The sequence below is a fragment of the Lepisma saccharinum genome, chromosome 3, assembly GCF_977018435.1.
Source record: "Lepisma saccharinum chromosome 3, izLepSacc3.1, whole genome shotgun sequence".
NCBI classification, from domain to species: Eukaryota; Metazoa; Arthropoda; class Insecta; order Zygentoma; family Lepismatidae; genus Lepisma; species Lepisma saccharinum.
Genome location: NC_139231.1, coordinates 25,842,233 through 25,866,467, shown reverse-complemented (window position 1 = coordinate 25,866,467; position 24,235 = coordinate 25,842,233). Strand labels below are relative to the sequence as shown.

At 39.3% G+C, this 24,235-nt stretch overlaps 1 protein-coding gene and 1 non-coding gene across 5 annotated transcripts in view; both read left to right on the top strand.

Annotated features, from left to right (window-relative positions):
• LOC145984942 (bumetanide-sensitive sodium-(potassium)-chloride cotransporter-like) overlaps positions 1–24,235 on the top strand; it is a 418,353-nt gene that overhangs the window by 229,681 nt on the left and 164,437 nt on the right. The gene's annotated exons all lie outside the window — the stretch shown is intronic.
• TRNAA-UGC (transfer RNA alanine (anticodon UGC)) lies at positions 3,824–3,898 on the top strand. The gene has a single exon. It is a non-coding gene; the product is annotated as a tRNA-Ala (tRNA).

Genomic DNA, 24,235 nt, shown 5'->3' with positions numbered 1-24,235 from the left:
ACTATTTTTTGTATCATTCTTTTGAGCATTTTTCCATAGAAGCTTGTCCCCGACAATTGAACTAGGAATAGTATTGCATTGAAATTAACGCCACTCTCTGTCCTGTCTGTTTAAACTCGTGAGAGATGGTCATTAATCTCCCACAGGGTAAGGGTAATATCCAATATTATGAAACAAAATACTAATAATAAATACGTAAATATTTTAATATCATATTTACTCGTTTCATTCAGTCATAAAAGCAAATCACTTTCTTCAAGGATTGACTTTTCTCTACCAGCCCTGCTAAATTTTCACTTTCCATCTACTGATTTATATGAGGGGTGGCCAGAAAGTAATTTCCAATTAGTAGGGACATTGATTTTTCGCAAACGCCAAAACCGTGAAAAATGGTAATTGCTGCGAAGTTATGTTTAGGAATGTGCAGTGATGTCAGGACACATTTTTCGCCCCTTCGAAATATCGAAATAATGCGAATTTGGCATAAAATGCGAATTGTTGGCATTTTAAATGATTTTTTTTAAAAGAAATGTCCTAAAAAAATTAAAAATTCCATGAAATCCAACATTCTTGTCTTTTCTAGGCCATGTTTATGTACATAGAACATGGAATAATTCTGATAGACACATTAAATCATGTATTTCCCACAATTTTTTCAACTTCTATCAAAACCATTTGCATCACAGAGCAAAGTGGTAGGGTTCTAACAGGAGATCGAGTGCATATCTACCGTCACATGGGAGCCACATCTTCGTATTTGTCACAGAAGATATGTTTTGAATTACCAAGCTAAGTGTGCACCATCGACATTTGTCAAGCGAGTAATAATGGAGCTCAGTCGTTAGGGCATCTGACTAATATGCGAGAGACCCGGGGTCGATCCCCTGCAGGGGAGAACCGGGATGTTTTCCACATATTCAAACTGCTCCGGCGCCAGCATAATATGAAGCTGGTACCTTGAGGAAACTTTGAGGGATAAAGGTAGCCAGGAGTGTGGTGCTGATCACATCACTAGCCACCTTCAGCCGTGATCAAGAAAGTGTGGGGCCCTAACTCCACACCCGTATACACCTTCATGGAAAAGTGCAGGGGAGCACTTTACTTTTACTTCCTCAAAAATCGGTTCCAACATATCAAACTGTCACGAAAATACGTAGACCATGTGACCTACAATTTAAAATAATAATTTAAAAGCACAATGAAGTATTAAGTTTTTCTCTCTCTCTCTCTCTCTCTCTCTATCTCTATCTCTATCTATATCTCTTTCTCAATCTCTATCTCTTTCTCTCTCTCTCTCTCTCTCTCTATCTATCTCTATCTCTCTCTCTCTCTATCTATCTATCTCTATCTCTCTCTCTCTATCTATCTATCTATCTATTTGGCAGATAAATGTTCTAAAACAAAAACGCGAATTTTGGGAAACATAACACTAACAAGTCAAAAAAAGATAATGCCAATTTTTGGTGCTATAATATATCGGTATCTGTCACGTGAGATTGATTGATTAAATTTTTTTTTGGTGCGTCGCCACTTATGGTCATTATGCACCCTTCAGTATATACGGGGGAAATTCCATTATCTAAAATCCTTACCTTAAAATTTTAAAAAAGTGGTATAGAAAATAACTTTCCCAAAACAACTTTCAACATATCAAACTCTCATGAAGATGTGTAGGCCATGTGAAACAGTTTAAAAACACCGTCAAGGTATAATTTCAGATATTTGCCAGAAAATGTGCTAAAATAAAAATGTGAATTTGGGAAAAATAACACCGTATAGTAAAAACTAAAAAATAAGAAAATACACCAATTTAGAAAAAAACTACAAAATATCAAGGTCCCTACCGATTAGGCATAAATAAAACAAGAATATCAGTAGTAATTTATTGCATTAGTAACAGTGAGTCCTAACTTAATTTTCGGCATAATCACCACCGTTCTTCTGGCATTTGTCGTAGCATGTCACTAAATTTTGTATGCCCATGGTATATGTGTCTGACAAACAAAGACTGGAACTATCTCTACCGCAGTGTAGCTGTCAAATTCTTGCCCTGCCAGAAACCTCTTCAGTTAAACCATGAGATGAAAGTTGGTACATTAAAGGGCAGGGCTGTACAGGGAGTGGTCCAAGATCTCTCACCTGAAGTGATGCAAAGGGCCTGTGTTGTGCTGTATGGGGTTGTGCACATTCGATTGGCCTTCCATGAATTGTCTGCAACATCGTCTGACCATACTATCGTTCACGACGTCCGGTCTGCACACCTCACACAATTGCTGGTGGCTCTGTGCCAAATTCCGAGCGTGCAATGTAGGTTACATCTCAGTCTGTGGGAGACTGTATGAGAGCTGCAATCTTTAACCTAGAACTTTCCTAAAACGGCTGCATTACGACTATTACCATTTACAGCTAAATGCCACTTCTTCCTGCCTGCATGTGTGTGTGTCCCTCTCCGACCACTAGTGCTGCATATAGGCACCATTGGAGCTTTTTTCAGGATGCCCCTCGTATATGAACTTTCAGAAGCTTTTATTATTAGTGTTTTAATGTGTGGTTAGCTAAATCAGGTACCTATACAATGCAATTCTATAAATTCCTTGCGTTAAATTTCTAATACCTACATACCCTTTTTGTCAACATTAATGGTATAACTGCATGTTGTCAATTTCACAGTACTTCACTTGGATATACTGTACTGAAGCAGAAATCCCATTGATAATGTAAGGAAATATGACACTTTATTTTTTTCGATTCAATTGTTTCACTTATATGAAAGAGTTAAGTTGTTTGCTTTACAGAGAAGAGAGAAGTAGCTTTATGCATTGAAAATTAAGTCCACACTCATGGTTCTTGCAAGCAGAGGCTTCCAAACTTCAGTGGAAATATCAACATAAAATACCGAGAATGGATAAGGAGACTGATAAATTACAAATTGTATTTCTTAATCATTCACTCTTCACTCTTATCTCATTTAGTCGTAACTTTAAAAATAATCAAGTATTTTATTTTAAACTTACTGCGTACAACAAAATTCCGTAATCCTTCCCTAGCTTGTGAATTGTAATAATTTTCCAAATTCACTATTTTGCAGTTTGAATTCAAATCATAGAGAATAGAGAAATTAAGTCAATTTCATAGAAGATAATATTGGTACTTGACAAATCCATACCTGGATATGTATGAGTTTATTATTTCCATTTGCAAAAACATCGCTTTAGTTTAGTTTGTAATTGTCAGGGAAAAATGTAAATTTTGTCCTGGAAAACCTGGAAAAGTCAGGGAATTTCATTTTTGCTTGTTTGTAGCCACCCTGATGCGGGAAGCCTAATCTTACGAGTGCTGTACGTATGCTTATAACGTGCTCCTGAGGCCGGCCTCGCGGTGTTACCCACTAGGAGACGAACAGAATATCAGCAACACTGCATTTCCGCCAGGGTTGGAAATTTGTGGTGTACCAGCATTTTTTATAAACATTAGCCTGTGTTCGTGCAGAGAGACTTCTATTTCATTGAACATTCTCCATATTTTGTACGAAACTTATGTTTTCCTTCCTTTCATCGACAAGTGTAAGTGAGATTGAAAATTACTGAGTACTGTAGTTCTGACTTCGTTTTCTGGTCAGAGTGCTGATGGTCTTGTCGATTCACCCAACACCGTAGCGTAAACAGAAAGTCCAAAGAACTTATATTTGTAAAGTAAGTCTTCATACCAAATTATGTAAATTAAAATGCTAGTTACGCCTTATATTTACAAAGTAGTTTTACTTTCACTGGGAATAGAATAATTTATTTTTATCGTGAACGAGGATTCCCTCGCTCGTTCCCGGGCCTCCCCCATGGCGCAGTGGTAGCGTTATTGCCTTGCAATCAAGGGGTCCCGGGTTCGATACCCGGTGGAGGCACAAGTGGTTCAGATTCCACTTTAAACTGTAGGTCCAGTCCCGATTAGCCTTACTGTGCATAAAGTGGACTTAAAACAGAAACTCAAACCAAACCTCGCTCGTTCCCCCTTTGTGAAAACTTGCATCCTGCTCACGACGCTAGAAGGGAGCTTGGCTCGGAGCGCGAGGTTCGTGATGGTAGAGCTTTGTTTTTCATTCGTGTCGTGTGCAGCGATCAGATTTATGCAAGAAGTGCTGGACTGAAATGCAAGAACAACAAGAACAATCGAGTTCTTAATTGAGTGAAGATGTAATCATCAGTAAGGTAGGACCCACTTTTGGTCTTTCATGTTTCTTTCTTATAACAATAATTTCTAAATTTTTTTCAACTATATTTTCCTTTCCAAGTAGCAGTGGCAAGTGACAGCAAAATATTTAAAAAAATTCAAAGTTGTTGAAACGTTATTTAATGCGTTAACACTGTCGTTGAATAAATATTACAAGAAGACATTTTTTTATGCAGCCGACACAAGCGAAGAGGTAGGCAGTTTCGTTTACTCTGAAGGGATAACAAGAGAAGAGGGCGGTCAATGGTCATTATTTGGGTTTAGGACAAAGAGGGTTATGGGGTTATTGCGCGGGCCACGTCTGTTTCAGGTCTGGCGGAACAGGCCAGTGTTGTCACATTGGATTGGCAGAAAAGAGCTAAATTGCGCCTAAAATTGGGATTCTATTCTCTCAAGCAACTACATTTATTATAACCTGTTTATATGTTACATAGTAACCTGTCGTGTTGCGGGGTCCCAAACAAGGATCCTATGTTCTATTATCACGTAAAGGTGTCTACTAACACAAGGGGTAGAACAAACTAGGATGCGAAGTATACACACTGAATGAGAGAGGTCACCTTTACCTATGTTTTTTCTTGAAAGCTCCGTAGTCGTCATCCTAACTAATTGTGGTCATGTCAATGTTTCCTGATCATCTTTAATTCATTCTCCATACATTCTCATTGTCACGATTAGCATAGAGCAGAACAAATGAGACGAAAATATTCAACATTTAAATTATGTTTACTTGCACATACAGGTGTCAGAAATTCATTTATCTAGAAAGCCAAGACTGGAATTAACTACAACCATTCCTTTAGTTAGACAACAGATAATAATGGTGTTTTCCTCGGTGCGAGGAAGTCTTGCTCCAAAGAAACTAAATTAGCAACAGTAGAACGTACCAAACTGACAGTCGCTGAAATTGCGGAATTCTGTCGTCTGCTCACGGCTCAAACGTCAGACTGACCCGAAAATTATGGGGTTCTTCTAGCCCTTTTCACCTCAATTGCAAGATAAATAAATAAATTTAGAAAAAGTGATGAAGAATTGACAACAGAGCTCGAGCACTATTCGTTGGATTTTACTCATGATTGGTAGTTCTTTCTGGAGGTGTGTGCATAAATCAGGGGTTGAAAAAATACAAACAAATAAAAAACAGAAATGAACAAAAATCTAGATCGATGACATCTGGTGGGTGTGAGGAGACATAATTATCGTACTGATGGCCGGTAACAAGACTTCTGAAAACGTCACGCCACTGGCAAGTAAAGAAGCGGTCTGGAGAGACATTGAACCACTCTCCATGACATAGCCCCCTCCCCCTCCCTTTCTTTTTACAGATTTAAGCAACTAATGGAGATTATCGCACTTCTGTGCCTACCCTGCTAGGAACTCTACGCTTCGCCACTGCTTGATCTGTCCCTATGTTGACAAACTATCATTAATACGCAATTTACATGTCACAATATAATGCCTTCTGTTCTGACACATTGCACGCCAGTTGTGGAAGATCAGTTACTCATGAACACTTTCCTTGCTCCTGTTCGCACCACAGAAATGCTTTCAAAGGATGCTTTCTATCTTAGGAAATGCCTGTTTAAGATCAGTAATAGCTTCTGGTTTTAATGTATCTTTCTTAAAGGAAACTACAGCACTTCATTAATGCTTTGTATATCTTTGGAAGGCATAGGCTGTTCTATTTTTAAAGCATGTTGGTAAGGAATTTGCGTTTCTTAACCTGGTGTGAAGTATGTATACTGCTTGAGAGGTACCGAACGGTATATTGCGATTTGCAAAGGAGATAAATGGCTATTAAATATTAATAAGTGCTAAAGTAAATTTTTGTGAAAAGAAAGGTAAAGAAAGCCATTGTACACTTGTTTCGAAATATCTTTGCAATCAACTTAAGGATAAATTTTCTCAATCACTCTCTCGCCAACGACACCTTGGTCTTCTCTTGGCTTATTGTCACTCCATGTGCAATGGTATGTTTCTTTACTGGGTGTACTATTTGCATTTAAATACTAATGTCTAGTAGTAATGGGGGGATATCCAAGCACTGTGCCTGATCTATTCTGTTCTGCAGCTTCACAATTTTCACACTCTGTCGAATCTCTTCATTCCTTATTCTGTCTCTCCTATTGGTTTGCGTAAAGCACTCACTCTCAAACTAAGGGGCCCGGGTTCGAGTCCCGTAAGCCAAAGATGTGTCTTTGTAGTAGTTATGTTATCTATTTTATCAACTCATCATTCTTTCTCATCTTCACGATTAAGATCTAGAGCTGTGGCTTAAAGAAACAAGATTGAAATCAGGAATTGCAGCTTTCCTGACGACGTGATTCGAAGAAGTGTTTTCGGGTTACCAGGCAGGTTAAATCGTCGTTAATGTCCAGCGTTTCGAGCGCATGCATTGCTCTATGATGATGAGAGCAACGTATGTGCTCGAAGTGTTGAACGCTTATGCCGATTTAACCTGGCTTGTTTACCCCAAAACGCTTGTTCGAAACAAGACTGAAATATTTTGTATTTATATTGTTTTAGGTGGCTTTCCTGCTACTTTCTGATAATCGCGACTATGAGAAAAAAATGATGATTAGATTAAATTGGCCAAGGGACACTCACAAAGCAAAACACATGCCCACTTCAGGACTCGAACCTGGGACCTTCGTTTGCAAGATCTGAACACTCAACACGCTCAGTCACAGGTATGGCATGGAATACAAATCAATACCTAGGTACATGCAGAGTTAAAATATAGTTTGGTTCAGTTAAAACCGTTGCTTCTAAGGTACGCAGAATATTACATGCCTTTTTCTTTGTAACAGGTCGATACCAGGAAGTGACCTGTCCTTTCCTTTGTAAATCCACCTACAGGTTCCAATCAAATGAGACCAGGAGTTGCCATATAATGGAGTTTCAGTCACGCATTCACATGTCAGAATGTGGCATGGCTGCAATGTATAACTGTAAATTGCCTCCGATACACTTCCAAGTATATCGGCAGCCTTTTTTCCCCATCGCCGACCTGCCTGAAGGGAAATCGAATATCATTCACAGTAGAGAAATTGCTTGTTTTCAGAAACCGCAGAAACATCTTTCCGCTTTCCACTAAATGCACTCAAAGCGAAGCGATCAATAATTTGTTTTCGAGCTTTCTCCGGGAGAATTGGCTATAATTGCTTTTTTCCCTTTCTTTTCTTTCATTTTTTTAAAAGTAGATTGGTTCTTGATTTATGATTGTACAGATTTTGCTTCTTGCAACGATTTGATACGCTTTAGACAGATAATAGTTGCCGTCCATCCACAGCAAAATCGATTTGAGGTAGTGTGTATGCGCACGTGCTATGCATTACACGTACTTACTTACATCTAAACGAAGCTCTTCGGCTACTTTCGTAATCTTTCGGTCTTTCCGGGGTAAGTGCCACTCAACTCTGGCTACTTCGCAGTCAATGTAAACATTACTTTATTACACAAGCGACTACGAACAGCCTTAACAACTTGGAGATACATGCGAACAGCTCCAAAACTGACCTGCCTAACCTACTCACGTATGCATCTAATAGCAGATATAAGCATGTGTTTAGGTTAGGTAGGTTAGGTTTAGTGCTATATAAGCATATTTTGCACAGCAGACAATAGACACGTGACGGCATAACATCACTGCTGACATTGTATTTCCCAAGTTGCGAAAACTATCGCTAGACGCTCGTCTTCATATGCCCCTGCACAATATGATTAATTCGACATTTAATATGTTAGGTTTAAAGCACTCTTCTTATGCCAAGACATCAGTTCTATGATGACGCCATTGTCTAATCTCACCAACTGTTTATTAACTAGCCCGTAGGTCTCTTGGTTGTTGTTGTTTAGAGATAATGATTGATTGACTAATGTATTTCCATCCACTTGATCATGCAAGTACAAATTGCACTATGATGTGGAATAGGTCAATTCCATTAATGTCTAATTTTGAATGCAAAGGAATTAACAGACACTTATATCTATTAAAAAAGTAAAACAATAATATATATATATTATATTATATTATATTATATATATATAAATGTAAAAACAATAATACTTAGGGAAAGTTAGAGTAATGTAATACTACCAAACAGTTTTAAAGTTAATGTCCATTAGTGGAAAATGTGACCTAAATTATCTGCTGTACCATAAAACAAATGTTTCATTAGCAAGCTCTTTATTATCATTTAAAATTTAGTTGGATTGTGATTCTTGATTTGCTGTCGCAACTTATACAGTTTTACACCTTGAAATCCTAGACCACTTTGTGTTTTTTTTATGTGTGGACAGTTGATAGGTGGAGGGAGTTATGCATACGAGTGCTGTACTTGTATTTTTAGAATATTTCAGAATTTCTATGAATAAAGCACAATGTTTCTAGTATGTACACACAGGGAAGAAGTAATATTTTAAATTCACTGAAAATTTGTTTTGTTGGGCTTGAGAGGGGTACATTCTTTATTATTTTTAATATCCGTTTTTTCCAAATTTTTTAATATCCGTTTTTTCCAAATAAAAACTTTCTGCATTTTGGGTGAACTGCCCCAGAAAGATATACCATATGTGAGTACAGGTTGAATTTGTCCAAAATATACTGTTCTTAAATCATTTAAAAATAAAACTTTTCTTAAAATTCTCATCATGTAGCAGAGCCTGCTTAACTTTTGAGTTAAATTAGTAATATGCATGTCCCAAGACACTTTTGTATCTATCCATACTCCTAAAAATTTTATTGCATTGCATTCTTGGATGACTTCATTGTTAATAACTACATTTAAGTTTCTTGTTTGTTTTACTGGGTTGAAATTCATTAGAACTGTTTTATTAACATTCAGGGAGAGCTTATTATTCTTTAGCCAGGTGTTTAATCGTGTAGTTTGATTGATTTATTGTTTTAAGTCCATTTTATGCACAGGAAGACTAATCGGGATTGGGCCTACAGTTTAAAGTGGGATCCGAACCACTGTGCTATGTGCCTCCACCGGGTATCGAACCCGGGAACTCTTGATTTCAAGGCGACGACGTTACCACTACGCCATCGGGGAGGCCCTCCATGTCTTTTAAGATGATATTTTGTATGATCAGCAAAAAGTAAAAAGTATTGTTTGAGATACTGATAAAGTTTCTGGTAGATCATTTACATAAATTAAAAATAAAACTGGTCCTAGAATTGAACCTTGTGGTACACCTGTCTTTAGGACCAATTTATCTATATGAATAATTGTTAACAGTTCGGTATATCGGAAACACATTTCTTCATTTTTACAGAAGAAACTACTTACGGAAATGAGTTTCTGCAAGCTTTCCAACGTTCGTCGAGGTATTTTCTTTCATCGTGGAATATATTTGACCGGGAAATCATGTATTTTTCAAGAGAAATATCTCACCGACGCACAATTCCCATTGCTTTCGCTACGTGAACTGCATGCAGAGTATGTTTGATGACGTAAGCCCCTGTCAGTGTTTCCAACCCCTTTTTTTTCACTATGCTTGCCTAACCGAACCAAACCTAACCTAACCTTATGAGGAATGGTTCGTGGGGCTATCCGTGAATGGTTCGTGGGGCTATCCGTCAGCTACCCGTGCATAATGTACAATTTCCACCGGTGACGAACACGATAGTAGGTATTTTTCGGTGAAGAAGGTTGGAAACACTGCATACTCACAACGTGAGTCAAAATGTGGCCGCCATATTGTGCGTTAAGGAAGCGAAGAAAGAAATAAAAAAAAATCACTCTGTATGTGAAAACTTGTGTTTGTTTTCGTGTAAAAAGCATAATGGCACCTTGAACTATGTTCCGCAATACACAATTGGTAAGTACGAACCATGCGAAACACAAAATATCCGATTTTCATGTGTTTCCGATATACCGAACTGGTACCGAATAATTTAATTCTGTTAATATCATTTAAATAGAAAGTGAAGTGAACCAGCTTTTTGCTAAACACCTGATTCCTTAGTGGTCCATTTTATCTAGTAAAATCCCATGTTGTACTAAATCAAGTAAAATCTAAAAAATAATCTATAGATACACATACATGATGTACGTGTATTTCGATCCAAAGATGAATGGTGTAATTTTTGTGAAACTTTGACGAGTGTAATTACAGATAGGTTATTCGATATTAATGTTACCTGATTCAGCGTTTCTTTAAAAGTGTGAAGTATATAGAACGAATTTTAGTTGAAGTTTCTACCATTCATAGCGGGCGCTTTTAAAATGAACATAAAGAAACGTCAGTGATAAAAGAGGAAACCTCTACCATCCCTATCGTGTGCACTTTAAAATGCCTTTACTCCAGTTGAATGTTATCGTAAGAATGGAAAGTTGACATCCTTATCTCAGATTCCGTGCATTGCGCAAGCGCTCTGGCTTCTGTTGATTGATGTTGCACAGAGCACAGCGTGTGTTCCTTCTTGTTCACAACGCGTGCTCATTTTAACACCTTCTGTTCGTTGGAAGTTGCACCTGTCAATAAAAGCGCGCAAGCCTCTAAGGTGGCGAATAACTGTATGCGGGAGTTGCCAAACGTAGGGACATTTCTCTAAACGCAGGAGATTTTTAATCCAGCGTGGAGAATAGCTAGTAACTCATAAACAGACCTCGGATTTTTAGGTTCTAAAAAGCGTGCTTTTAGTCCCTAAAATAGGTTCTAAAAATCCTAAAATAGGTCCTAAAAATCTTAAGTTACTCTCGAAAAATCCAGAAGTTGGTTTAAAAACTTAAAATTGTTCAAAATTCCTGAAAAATGCTGATCAGGTATAGTCACCGGCAATGAAAATGGGACACCTATATCCTGAAATACGCACTATCTTGCTTAAGTTTGTGTGTTGCCTAATCCTAAGGCGATGGCAGAACTTACCATTGGAAATTTAAAATCTACTCTTCGCCGTATAGTTAGGCTACAATCTTATTTCATGTTATCCACAGTCCAACTCCGCAATTTTGTCTGTGAGGATCATCTTATATGCTGAAAATAATCGTTCAACAAAATCATAGTCAGTGGTGCAAACTTTAATGCTGAAATGTTAGTTTGCAAGGCGTGAATGCCACAAAGCACCGAAGTGACGCGAAAGTGAGCAAGACTACACAGATCAGACCACTTCGGATTGTACAGGTAACAGTGGCACCAGACATTTTGCTTTGTTTAGAGCTTTGAAAAATCACCATGGACTTGGAGGAAGGGAAATCGACAGAGTGTACGTTTCAAACACGTTCGTCATTGAATTTCGTCATGACCAAACAAAGCAAATGCCTCTGTGTGACACAGTGGCGTAGCGCAGTTCTCTGGGGGCCCCCTGCAAGTAAAATATTGAGGGGGAAAAAATATCGAGTTGATGCCAGAGTGGGACGAATGCACAAAAGTTAGCTACCCCTCCCCAGTTGTAAAGTGAATTAACTTTTACCCTGCCTGCCCGTTTTTTGTCATCGACTTAGGCTTATATATCAGTGTAGTAATTTGTCGAAACTAAATCAGGGTGGTGTGAATCTCTGATAAATAACTGGATGAAGAAATTAGAAATATTTTCTCTTCAACGAATTGGCACAGCCAGGATTCTTTTTTAATGGAGGGTGGAGGCTTCACACATTCAACTATTTTGTTCGTGATCCTTTCTATTGTTTGTTCGAAACTTTTTTGTATTAGGTTACATATAATACACATATATTAAAAAAATGCTGTTTGGGGAAATGGTTTAAAGAATAGTAAACACTCCTTTTTTGGACTTAGTGGTGGATGTGTCTTCAGCGTAAAACATCATCGTCTGGCTATGACAGGCCAAGATTCAAGGTAAGCTCCGCTCACATTACGCTGTGGGAGTTGCGGGGGCGGCCGCTACGCCACTGGTGTGACATAGAAATCCCGTAAAACCTTTAAAAATATATAAAAACCTAAAAAGAGCTTGATTTAGGCTCATAAATGTATTCCAAAGTAGGTTTATTTAGGCACTATAAAACTTCATCGGTCGTTGCGTTTTTTTAACGAAACGCTGATATAACTTATTATTTCTTACATACCTGTAAAGGAAAAAAATAGGTTAAAACCTAAAATCCGAGGTCTACTTATAAAATTGGTTGCCCAGACAAAGTCACGTCAATTTTGATTGTCTAGTCATTTTGGAAGTCTTTCAAAACACAATAGAAAAGAAAAGTACCACATTTTCTATTTGGTGGTGTCGAGTTGAGTTTTTAATCGATTGACTGATTGATTTAATTTATTTTACTTCGCGTTTCTGCTAATCGCGAAGATGAAATGGATGAATGGACAATCGCAAACACACAACATGGGCCCCATGGAGGGACCGTGAACCTGGCGCCAGAGACTCGCTTTTCTGCAGAATGCAGTCCAGGGTGTACTACATGGAAGTGAGGTTGACATTTAGTGCCTCCTCTAAAGGTCACTACTTACACCCTGGTTATCACACCACGCTACAACGTCAGAGTTCCCGGGTTCGAATCCAGGCCCTGGCATGGGTGTCCTTTGTGTGTCCTTAATCAATTTCATCACTCATCTTCATCTTCGCGATTAGCCAAAAGTGGCAGAAATGCGAAGTAAAATAAATCCAATAATTAATGAAAATACAATCAAGCAAGAATAAGCAATGAATGATTTATTTTATTTCCACATAGCCTTTACCAGACAGTTACATGCCTTCAAGGTCAAGTTCGGGTGCAGCTTTCACCTATGCCTTTGATCTTCTCATCTGTTTCTCAGGAGGTATGCTGAGATAGGCTAATCGGGACTGGGCGTACAGTTTAGAAAGAGCCGATCCACTGTGCCTCCATCTGGAATCGGGAACCCGGACCCCCTTGATTACATGGCGACAGATTTACCGTATTGGCCACTATTTGTAGTAGTGTTGTTATACGATAATAGCCAAGAAATTTTGCAACAGAGCAGACATAAAAAAATATTCATCCTAGTACGTGTATATTGCAAATGGACAATAGCTTGACATGTCGACTTTTTGGTACAAGTATTCGTAGGAAATTGTTCAATATAGTTTGTAACAGTGTTGTGTATTGGAAGTAGGTCGCAACGACTAAGGGTGGCTTGTCCAGGGTCTCTCTTTTTGGGCAACACTGGAGCAACTTTGCGTTCTGACGTAACCGGGGAATGCTTTTATTGTTAGGCTAAATGCCTAAGTTGTTAGGTTAGGCTAGCTAGGTTTAGTTCTCTTAGCATAAATAATACATTTGCAGTGTGTTTATGCTAATAGAATCAAACCTAACAGACTTAAACTACTTACAAAGTATAGCCTATACGGTATAGGCATTCCTCGTCTGACGTCAGAACGCAAGGTTGCCCCAGTGTTGTGCGATAAGGGAGACCCGCTTGTCCATGCCCCAAAGCTGTGGTTCAGGCTCTTTACCTGCAGAAGAATTGCATCAGCAGTTCGTGACAGGCTCCAGTGGCATGTCCAAGCAATGTTGATAAAACATGCACTTTGTGGTTGATATTATCGTTTTTGTGTGTGTTCGTGGCAACATTGTTGATTTTTATTCTTAAATACCTGACTAATGTTTCCGCGAAGATAGCAGATAACTGACACTGTACTATAATGTTATGTGCAGTGGAGTGGTCAAACGTGAGGCCTCCTGGAAACATTATTGTCGAAAAATTAGTTACTAGACATAGTATGTGTTGGAAGTAAATGATATCATTAATCATAGAAATGTATATTCATTAGGACAGGAAATTTGGAATTTAATTCAAGGGACTCGTAATTTGTTTCTACACTATATGTCAGTGTATGCCTTCTTCTCATCTCTCGTGGTTTTATACAGTGGAACCAGTGGCGTGCCAGGATTTTCTAAAGGGAGGGGTTATGTGCACATTCTCGGGTAGTCAGCCCCCATTTCGCCATCTTTTCCTACCTTTGATGTTCTTTTTTTTGGGAGAACTGAGCCAAAGAGGGGATAATCCCCACCAACCCCTCCTTGGGCACGCCACTGAGTGGAACTGGTATTTTGTGTGATTAATGTTCTTCTTATACTCTCTATGTTAATCGCGACGATGTGGATGGACAGTGAACTGAAAAATTGACGATAGGAAAACGTTCGTGCCTTTGTCCAGTATTCGATCAAGATACTCTAACGTCGTACCACCACATGATATATTACAGGAGCGATTGACATTTCTTCTCTGATTCAAATATGCATCCTCGGTGTCAACAGACCCGTATTTAGGGGCACTGGTGGCGGCCTATGACCCCTGGCCTACATCTGCAGAGGTGCCTCCAATGAGGAAAATTGATTTTATAAAAGGCCACGAAAAAAATTAAATGCGTTAAAAATGTAACTAACCATGTGACAAACCTTGATTTAAGGCCTCACAATAATGTTAACCACGCACCTCCACGTATGAAAATCCTGGTCTGGTTTAGTGGCGGCTATTAAGGGGGGGGGGGGCAGTTGCCTTTTTACCTTTTACCTCCGCACTATGCTAAACCTTATATACAAATGGAAATATACCGTCTTGCCCTCCAGTTTTGCACTTTGCACCCCGGTTTTGGAACCCAATCGCCGCCACTGCTTGGTTAGCAAAACCATTGAGTGACCAACTAACATTGTCCCCTGCGAAGGTTCAGGGTACGAATCATAAATCCTCCTCATCTCCACGATTATCAGAAAATGACAGAAGTTACGCAAACTAAGAGATTGAAGTTTAGAAAGGACCGCGGACTACAGAGAAGACGCTGCATGCGACTAGGCCGCCGTCTAGAATCCAAACTCAGATTCTCTATTATTTGTAGTAGGGTTACACATAAGCGTACAGTATTTTAACACAGATTAACTTACTATACATCTTACTAGACCATATTGCACTTCAGTCCCTGAAGACTAGAGGAACGTTACCTCTCGAAACCTCGGAAGCATATCCAAAACTGACCTATCTGATATCCAAAGAGAATTTCTTCAACTTTTATAAAGTCTAAAGATTTCGACGTTTTATTGTGTTACTGTCAACTGTGAATATGCAATGTGTCATTGCATATACGGGATGGAAAATTACATTTTTCGTTATCTCCCGCCTCGGTTGATCGACTTTCATTCTCTGGACCCGGGTTCGAGTCATGGCCTATGCCTGCGTGCTCTTCGTGAGTGTTACTTCATCAATTTCTACTAATCATCGCTCATTCTCATCGTTGCGATTATCCAAAATCGGCATAAAAACAACGTAGAATAACAAAAATTACAAATACAAAAATACGTAATTTTGGAACGAAACTTCAACGTGAAATGCGTTATCAAGAAAAGTATTGATGCCCTTTACGTTTAGGGGTTGCCAGACGCCATCTTTATACAGGATTAACCTGTATTCCAGGATCAGTTTTCATGCCCTGTACTGTAAACACACACATAAATAGATAGATACACTATTATGTATTATCGGCTATACGTGTGTCTCTGCATAAGGCGGCCGGAGCGTGCTGCTAATTACATCACCTCCACAACGGTCAAGATCGGGAATGTGTGGAGCTCCAAACACTACATATATATACAGGGGCATTCCATGTGAAAGTGTCCCTGAACCTCAAGCTTTAAAATTAATTTCAATTCTGTGAGTGAACAATCTAAAATTTTCTGTTGGATAAAAATTCAAGTATTATACATAATTAATTTAGAAAGTAGATGGTATTTTACATATTATTCGTTTATTTTAACTCTTTGGTTTAGTTGTTTTCCACCTGTGACTCCAAAAAAACAATTAATTTCTCCTTTAACTGTTACATTTCTTCCCCTCAACTCCACTAGAATATTCAAAGGTCAATTACCTTCTCTCTTTGTCTTAAATACTTTATTTTTCTTCATTTTACAATTCACAGAAATTAAAATAAATTTCTTATTACCTATTACCTGAAGAGGCAGTGTTTCGTCTGTCCCACCCGTGACACAGAATTGTTCAGTCATAGCTACAAATCTATGAAAGTATTTTAAGGTTAGTTATGTTTAATCAATAGTGTTAACTTTCATATTTCATTTCACAGAAACTGTAAGACAAATGTTGCATAACTATCAGTAGAATAGTTACTTTAATATAAAAAATGTAGTCCGCGTGTCCCACCCGTGACAATGGAATCCCCATATATATATATATATATATATATATATATATATATATATATATATATATATATATATATATATATATATATATACAGGTAATGGACAAAATAATATGAACACCAATGCAATTGCAGAAAACTTGTATTAGTAGGGGGTTGCCCCCCCCCTCCTTGCCTGAATGACAGCTTGTATCCTACGTGGGATAGACAAATAAAGGTCCTGTACAGTGTGAACTGGAATACGTAGCCACTCCTCGCACAAAACAGTCTCAAGTTCCGAAAGTGTCATTGGAGGTGGAAACCGATTACGCACTTTGGCCTCCAAAATACCCCACAAAGGCTCAATGATGTTAAGATCGGGGGACTGTGGGCACCAGATGAGATGTTCTACCTCATCACTGTGCTCATCAAACCATGCATCAACGCACCTAGCAGTGTGAATAGGGGCGTTATCATCTTGGAAGATGGGGCATGCATCGGGAAACAAAGTCTGAACCATGGGATGGAGGTGGTCACCCAGGATGGTGCAGTACTTCTCTGCGTTGATTCTCCCACGCAGGACGACAAGTGGGCCAACACCATTCCAAGATATAGCCCCCCAAACCATCCCAGACCCCCCACCATGTTTCACGGTAGGCACTAAGCAGTCAATATCAAATACTTCAGCAGGAGTTCTCCACACATAAACACGTCCTGTGGTCTGAAGTAATGTGAAAGACGATTCGTCTGACCATATCACATGTTCCCATTGCTGCTGTGTCCAATTCTTGTGCTCTTGGCACCACCTTCTTCGTGTCACTGCATTACGTGGAGTCACTAACGATTTGGGGATGGCAACTCTGCCATGAATGTTCACAGAATGCAGCTCCCTTTGAATGGTTTTCGTTGATACAGGGTCCTGGAGGTGATTGTTCATCTGTGCGGTTATCTGGGACAGTGTTGTCTTGTGCTTTCGAGTCACCATTCGCTTCAACACACGTCGATCCCTGTTGGATAACTTTGTTTTTCGCCCACTATTCTCCTTTGCAGACGTTGTCTTTCCATGTTGTCTGTAGGCTCTCAGAACAGTTGACACTGTGCTCCGTGCTACACCAACAAGTGTAGCTGTTTTTGTCACAGATGCTCCAGCCAGGCGGGCTCCTATGATCATGCCTCTTTTGAAGTCTGAAAGGTCGGACATACCTGCATTTGACGGATAGCTGACTGCTCGCATGCAACTCTCACACCAGCTTCTGATAGACTGATATGTTTGCTTTCATCGCCACTAGATGGTTGAAATCTCTGCTGAGTGTTGTTCCTTTTCCACGACGGCGAATATAGGCCTTTGCAAACTAAGGTGTTCATATTATTTTGTCCATTACCTGTATATATATATATATATATATATATATATATATGGTACCTGAACCCAGTATGGCCTACCTAGGGTTAGCGATTGTTTCTAATGGTGTACAAAGTCAGAAAGGTAATACTAATTGCAACATTGATTGATTTGTTGTTTTAAGTCCACTTTATGCACAGTAAGGCTAATTGGGACTGGACCTACAGTTTAAAGTGGGATCCGAACCACTTGTGTCTCCACCGGGTATCGAACCCGGGACCCCTTGATTACAAGGCGGCGACGATAACACTGCGCCATCGGGAGGCCCTAATTGCAACATTCATAAGAGGGAACATTTCTGGACGTTTACTGAAAATTAGAGCAAATTCCAAATAATAACATGGATGTAAGGAAGAATTTTATTAAAAATGTTACATTTAGGCCATATTGGGTACATATATAGTCATATATTTTGTTAATCAAATCAAAATATACAACAGAAATTGTAAAGAAAGAACCACAATGTTGTTTGTTGATATCCACAATGTTGGTGGATAAGTATTTTGATATACTTATATTTTATTTGCATAATGACATGTGAGATTTGCACAAAGAAATAACATTGTTTACAAACCAACAAGCAAGGGCCTGATATGTTACAATTTGTTACCAGAAGACTATGAATTACACATGTCAGTCTGGGCAAATGTTAGGTCCTTTATCATCCTTAGTGAGATCCATTCACTCACTCCACGTGAACATAAGAGTAACAAATGTCACATTTGCGCATGTCCTTCACGATATATTCCTGTGTAGGCCACGTAGAGTCCACCTTACATTGTGTTCTTTTTCCCTTTGTTATAAACAACACTTTAGATTAAAGTCTAAACTAAGTACATTGTTGTGAAGTACAAATTATGAGCTATCGTAATATGTACTAGAGATATAAACACAATAAGTAATAACTTCCATATGCAATATTCGATCACGTAGAACACAATCACGAGGTCCAGCTATTTCGCTTCTTTGTCCTCAAGTTACTGTAGTAGCGAACAGGTTCCATCACGTCATTCGGACAGCCTAATGACATACAGTACATACAAGGGATGTTCAGTTTGCTCTAATACTCACCAAGAAAACAAAATATAAATGAAAATATGGTTATTTTTCAGCATAGTTCCCTGCCCTTTTAATGCACTTTGTCCATCGCCGCTCCAAAGCTTCTATACCCTGTTGGAAGAAGATGTCCTCTTGCTCCTGCAACCATGCATTCACAGCATCCATGACGGCGGCATTGTCATCCCGAAAAACCTGCCCACGGAGATGGTGCTTCAAATGTGGAAACAAGTGGAAGTCACTTGGTGGTAGGTCAGGCGAATAGGGGGATGAGGCACCAATTCAAATCCACTTGTATGAATTGCAGCCATGGCAACACCGGACTTGTGAACGGGAACATTGTCCTCCTGCAGCAGCACTTCACGTGTCAACATTCCTCGCCTCTTGCTCTTTATTGCATCTCGCAATTTCGGCATAAGGTCAGCATAATACTGGCTCGTAATGATGGTTCCATGTTCCAGATAATCCAACAGCAGTATCCCCTTGGCATCCCCACGAAATTTATTCGGGGTTGGGGAGCTGGTGTGCATCCATTGCATGGACCTTTGTTCGGATTCGGGGTCAAAGTGGTGGACCCATGTTTCGTCCACCGTCACAAATCTAGCCAAAAAGTCCTCTGGATCTGCACGATACATGTCCAAAAGTCTTCTGATCAGCATTCAGGTTTCGCAGGACCCATCTTTCCGAAACTTTCTTCATACACAAATGATTGGTTAAGATGTTATGAACGGTGCCGGTTGACAACCCTGTACTCTCTGTTAAATTGTCGACTCGTCTGTCTGCCATAACCACGTCAAGGATCTTCTCAATGTTTTCCTCGGTGGTCACTGTTACTGGTGGCCCACATGCATGGGCTTCTTCGCATGACTGTCTGCCACAGCTGAACTCACGGCACCATCTCGCAACGGTGGGATATGATGGAGCAGGCTGCCCTAATGTTTGTAACAAGTCCTCATGAATTCCCTTTGGCTGTAGGTTCTCAATTTCAAGTACTTGATGACAGCACGAACCTTACTATTTTCCATTTTCACCACGTTCTTACTGATGCTCTACTGCCAACACCTGCCAAAAAGAAAGTACATGGTAAAACATCTTGCATTTCGGCATAAAGTCATCACAAGATGTCCACTTTCTACCCATGTTAGAATTATGATTCTACACGCGGGGGAAGGGGGCGAGTATTAGAGCATACTGAACGCCCCTCTTACTAGCGTCATCTGTTGAATTAATCATGTACTCGTAACTACTTGGAAACAGCACATAGGCCATATTGGGTTCAGGTAGTACAGTGGTGGAAAAAAGTTCTTCCCCATAAGACTTTAATGGCAGTAAATAATGCCGGAAGGGTAGGCAACACACATTGCACCATTAGGTGATCGGGTGATTCTGTCTGTCTCAAGAGCAACTCGTCTTTCATGCAAAAGCCAACAGGCACAGGAAATGTAGGAAAGTCACGTGACTTGTCAGGTGGAATGTTGTTCGTCAGAAAATCGCCTTTTCTCAAGGGAGGTCGCAGAACCGACAAGAGCTACACGTTAGGTATATCTCCGAAAATGATTCCCCTAAAAACGTTGAACGAGACGCTAAAACAATTCTTGCCTTAATTACTGTATGTGCCGCAGTAGCACAGTCGTTAGGGCGTTTTATTACCATGCGAGAGATCTGGGTTCGATCCCCGACGGGGGATAATCGGGATTTTGTCCACCTGTTCAAGCTGCTTCGGTGCCCACCCAGCGTCGTATAAAGTGGGTACCTGGAGGAAACTCTGGGGAAAGGGGGGGATAAGGCGGCCAGGAGCGTGGTGCTGATCACATCATTCCCACCTTCGGCCTGATGAAGAAAGCTTTGGGCCCCAACTCCACTAACTCCACACCCCCTATACGCCTTCATGGCTTGGTGCAAAGCACAAGGTAGGACTTTGCTTATTAATTTACTATACATCCCGATTTTGTCGGAACAAAACTTCCCAATCTCTACGTGGGCTTTCTTCTAAAATCCGTAGGGATGTGAATAGGCTCCAATATTTCTTTACACAATTCATACATGTTACATTTCCTTATAAGAACAACAGCCGATATATTTTGTGTGCGTGTGTGTAGGGGGGGGGGTATAATCGAAACATGTGAGGTGATCCTTTTCCCACTACTCACTCAATTCTCAGAAATAAATCTCAATTCCACACACTGAATATGCAGCACTTTCTACATCTTAGCATGCAAATATCTACATAGTAGCAAAGTAATGTGTGGAAAGAGAAAAATTAACGATTTGTAACGGCAGTCCGGAAATTTATTAGTTTATTTTTTTTCAATTTAAACTGACATTCATAACATTCATTAACAATCCCAATATTGACAAAAGAATAGCTTAGTCGTTCTGCTACTTTCAATTCTTCATTATCGTAGTCACCGTAACTCTCTCTCTCTCTCTCTCTCTCTCCCCCCTCTCTCTCTCTCTCTCTCTCTCTCTCATCCTTCCCGATAGCGCTGTTGTAGAGGAGTCGCCTTGTAATCAAGGAGTCCCCGGTTCGATACCCGGTGGAGACACAGTGGTTAGGATCCCACTTTAAACTGTAGATGCAGTCTCGATTAGCCTCTGGGTGCATAACGTGGACTTAAAATACCAAATGAAAATAAAAATCAAAATCACCGTAACTCTCTACAAAGCCAGAGGATCCATTTTTGAAACCTGTTGAGGCTTAGAGGTAGCATTGCATTCGAAACATTACCCATCATCTTCATCGTCGCGATTATCGCAAGGGGTAAAAATGCGACACGAAATAACCCAAACAGAAGCTTGGAATCAATCTGAATATTGGTTACGTTGGATACGTGGTAGAATTGTCTTAAATATCACTTCCTGTGATGTAATAGGGTTTCTGATTAGAGACCATTTGTATAATACATATCGTTGTTGCGAACAATAAGTAGTTTCAAATTCACCACACTCTTCGGTTGTTTAGAAATCGTAAGGAAGAAGGATCTCTAAATTTCCGCTTTAACATGTCAAATAAACTTTAAAATAAGTTCAGTGTAGGTCACAAAAGAGATTTACATATTGTTATGATATCTTTTAAACACCACGAAATCGAATTCCAATAGAATACGATACTACTCCTTACGTTCCTGTAAATGTTCACCATTAGTCTGGCGAAAAAAAGTAACGAAGATTTCCGTGTTTCCTTGAGGAAAGATAAGGCGTCCTCTTGTAGGAAGCAAGCACTAACTGCTTCGATCATTGACCTTCACTGCCAGAGTGACTCACAGCTGGCCTTATCTCGTTCCAGTGTGCGTATAAAACAGGTATTTTATTTCGTTCGTTCCAATCCACAGTTATATCAAGCTAACATTCTAATATTTTCGTAAAATATGTAGTAAACAAATTGTATACATTATGGTCTTCCAGTGTGTTGTTGCCTCCTGCTATTTACACGCGGGAGATGGGGGTGTTGTAAACCATTTCTGAACCCAAAGGTCGAGCACGAAGGAAAAGTTGTGTAAGCATTGGAGGCAATAACAAGGTAATAGAAGTTGAAGGAAATGCTGGAATGAATAATATCAGAAATTGAGTAAAAACTGTTCTCATCACGCATAGGGCTATCAGATCGCTCTTCAGCGGAGAGTAAGACAAATTGTCTCAAAATGTTGGACACGAACGTATTTACTAGGACATCTTAGCATATAACAAGAGTATGACATCTTCAGCTCAAAAATTAATGTTGAAGTGAACGGTTGAGTTCAAAATTCCTCAACTGCTAATTAATAGCACGGCTGTATGTGATTTCAACTTGTGTATGTAAGACAGAACGTTTTTCGTCGATGTGGGGCCATGAAGAGAAAACAATCCATGAATTCGGGAAGGAAAAAATTCAAATTTCGTAAACGAAGTCTGGAAGTTCTTGTTTATTAATATGTAAAAAACTACTATACACTGGGAAAAAACAGAATTGTGTGCCTTATTTCTCCAATAAGGAGAATAATTACTTGTTACTTCGAACAAATTACCGACACTTATATCGATAAAACTTCACAAAGTAAGCATTTTTATACATATATCCGGACTTTTCCGGATCTAGAAAATCGTGAAGTAATTTCTGAGCTTTTCCGAACATCCAGTAGCAAACATGCACACTCTTTGATTTAAGCATACTTCTCCAAGAAACCACGTTATCTTAGACTCCCCTCAGTTTTTCTGTTTCTCCATCTAATTTGAAGTTACGTGATGCCCAAAATACGTATAAGGCATTTGAGATTTCTTTCAAATTCCTTCCGGAGGCCAGACACAACTATAAAATGTAGGACACGTCCGGAAATAAGAATGATTCTTATAAGTCTTTTTATTTTCTTATTTAACGTCGTTTTTCATTCACTTCTTGCTAATCGCGACGATGAGGATGAGTGATATGATGAAATTGATGAAGGGGCACTCACAAAGAACACACATACGCACGACGGGATTCGAACCCAGGACATCAGACATCGTAGCGCACTGTGCTAACCACTCTGTCACGGGCGGAATTATTATAGCCCTAATCGTTCCTCAAGTATTTTTCCTATCTTTAACTATACACGAAACATAAAGAACAATCTAAATAAACAGGTGCCAGTTCACACTCTAACCGTAAAAAAACATATGCATGTGAAAATGCAAAATAATATTTATTTTTAGGTAGTTGTGACTTATTATTGTATATTAAAGAAATATATTAGTGATAAAATGACGGAAGTAGAGGAACATCTCCAATGAAACACTCATGCCTTATGGATATTTGTATTTCTTGCCGAACAAGGTTCCGAGTTCGAGTTCCGACCAAAATGGGTTCATTGTGTATGTTCATTCCTGTCTTTAATGTGATCATAAATCGTCGTCATGAATAATTTAACTTCAGGGGAAGAAAACTGAGGTAATTACTAATAAAAACAATAACAAAACAAATTTGATCTTAAAGCCCTGCGTGCGCCCATGGGGCCAGGGGAGGGCAATGCCCCCCTAATCGTGGACGTCTGCAGAGTTTTTCCACGAAGAGACAAGCAAGGTATTTTTCCATGGGGCATATTACCCCGATAATTGTGTTGCATTATCGCATTCCTGCATCCTCATTATAATAATTAATGTAAATTATTATGACTGAAATCAAATTATACATGTGAAAACGTACTTTTTGGTTGACATTCGTTTTCTAAGGGAAAGATGTGGCAATCCTTGCCCCCCTTCCAGACATCTATGCCCCTATATTATTATATTTTCACCTAGATATTTAGGATAGATGAATCCTATCGCCGTTATTAAACTATATTATACTCTTAAAGAAAGTTAAGTATTTCAAGCCGATGAAAGTTCAAAGCAACTACGGGGGAAGGAGGTGCACTGGCGAAACCACAGCCCCCCACAACCTTGAACGGAAATCAATTTTAGGGGGCAAACATGGAAGTAAAGGAAAGCAAGAGTAGCAGAATCTAAGAGTAGCAGGACAAAAGGATACTCAGGATGGA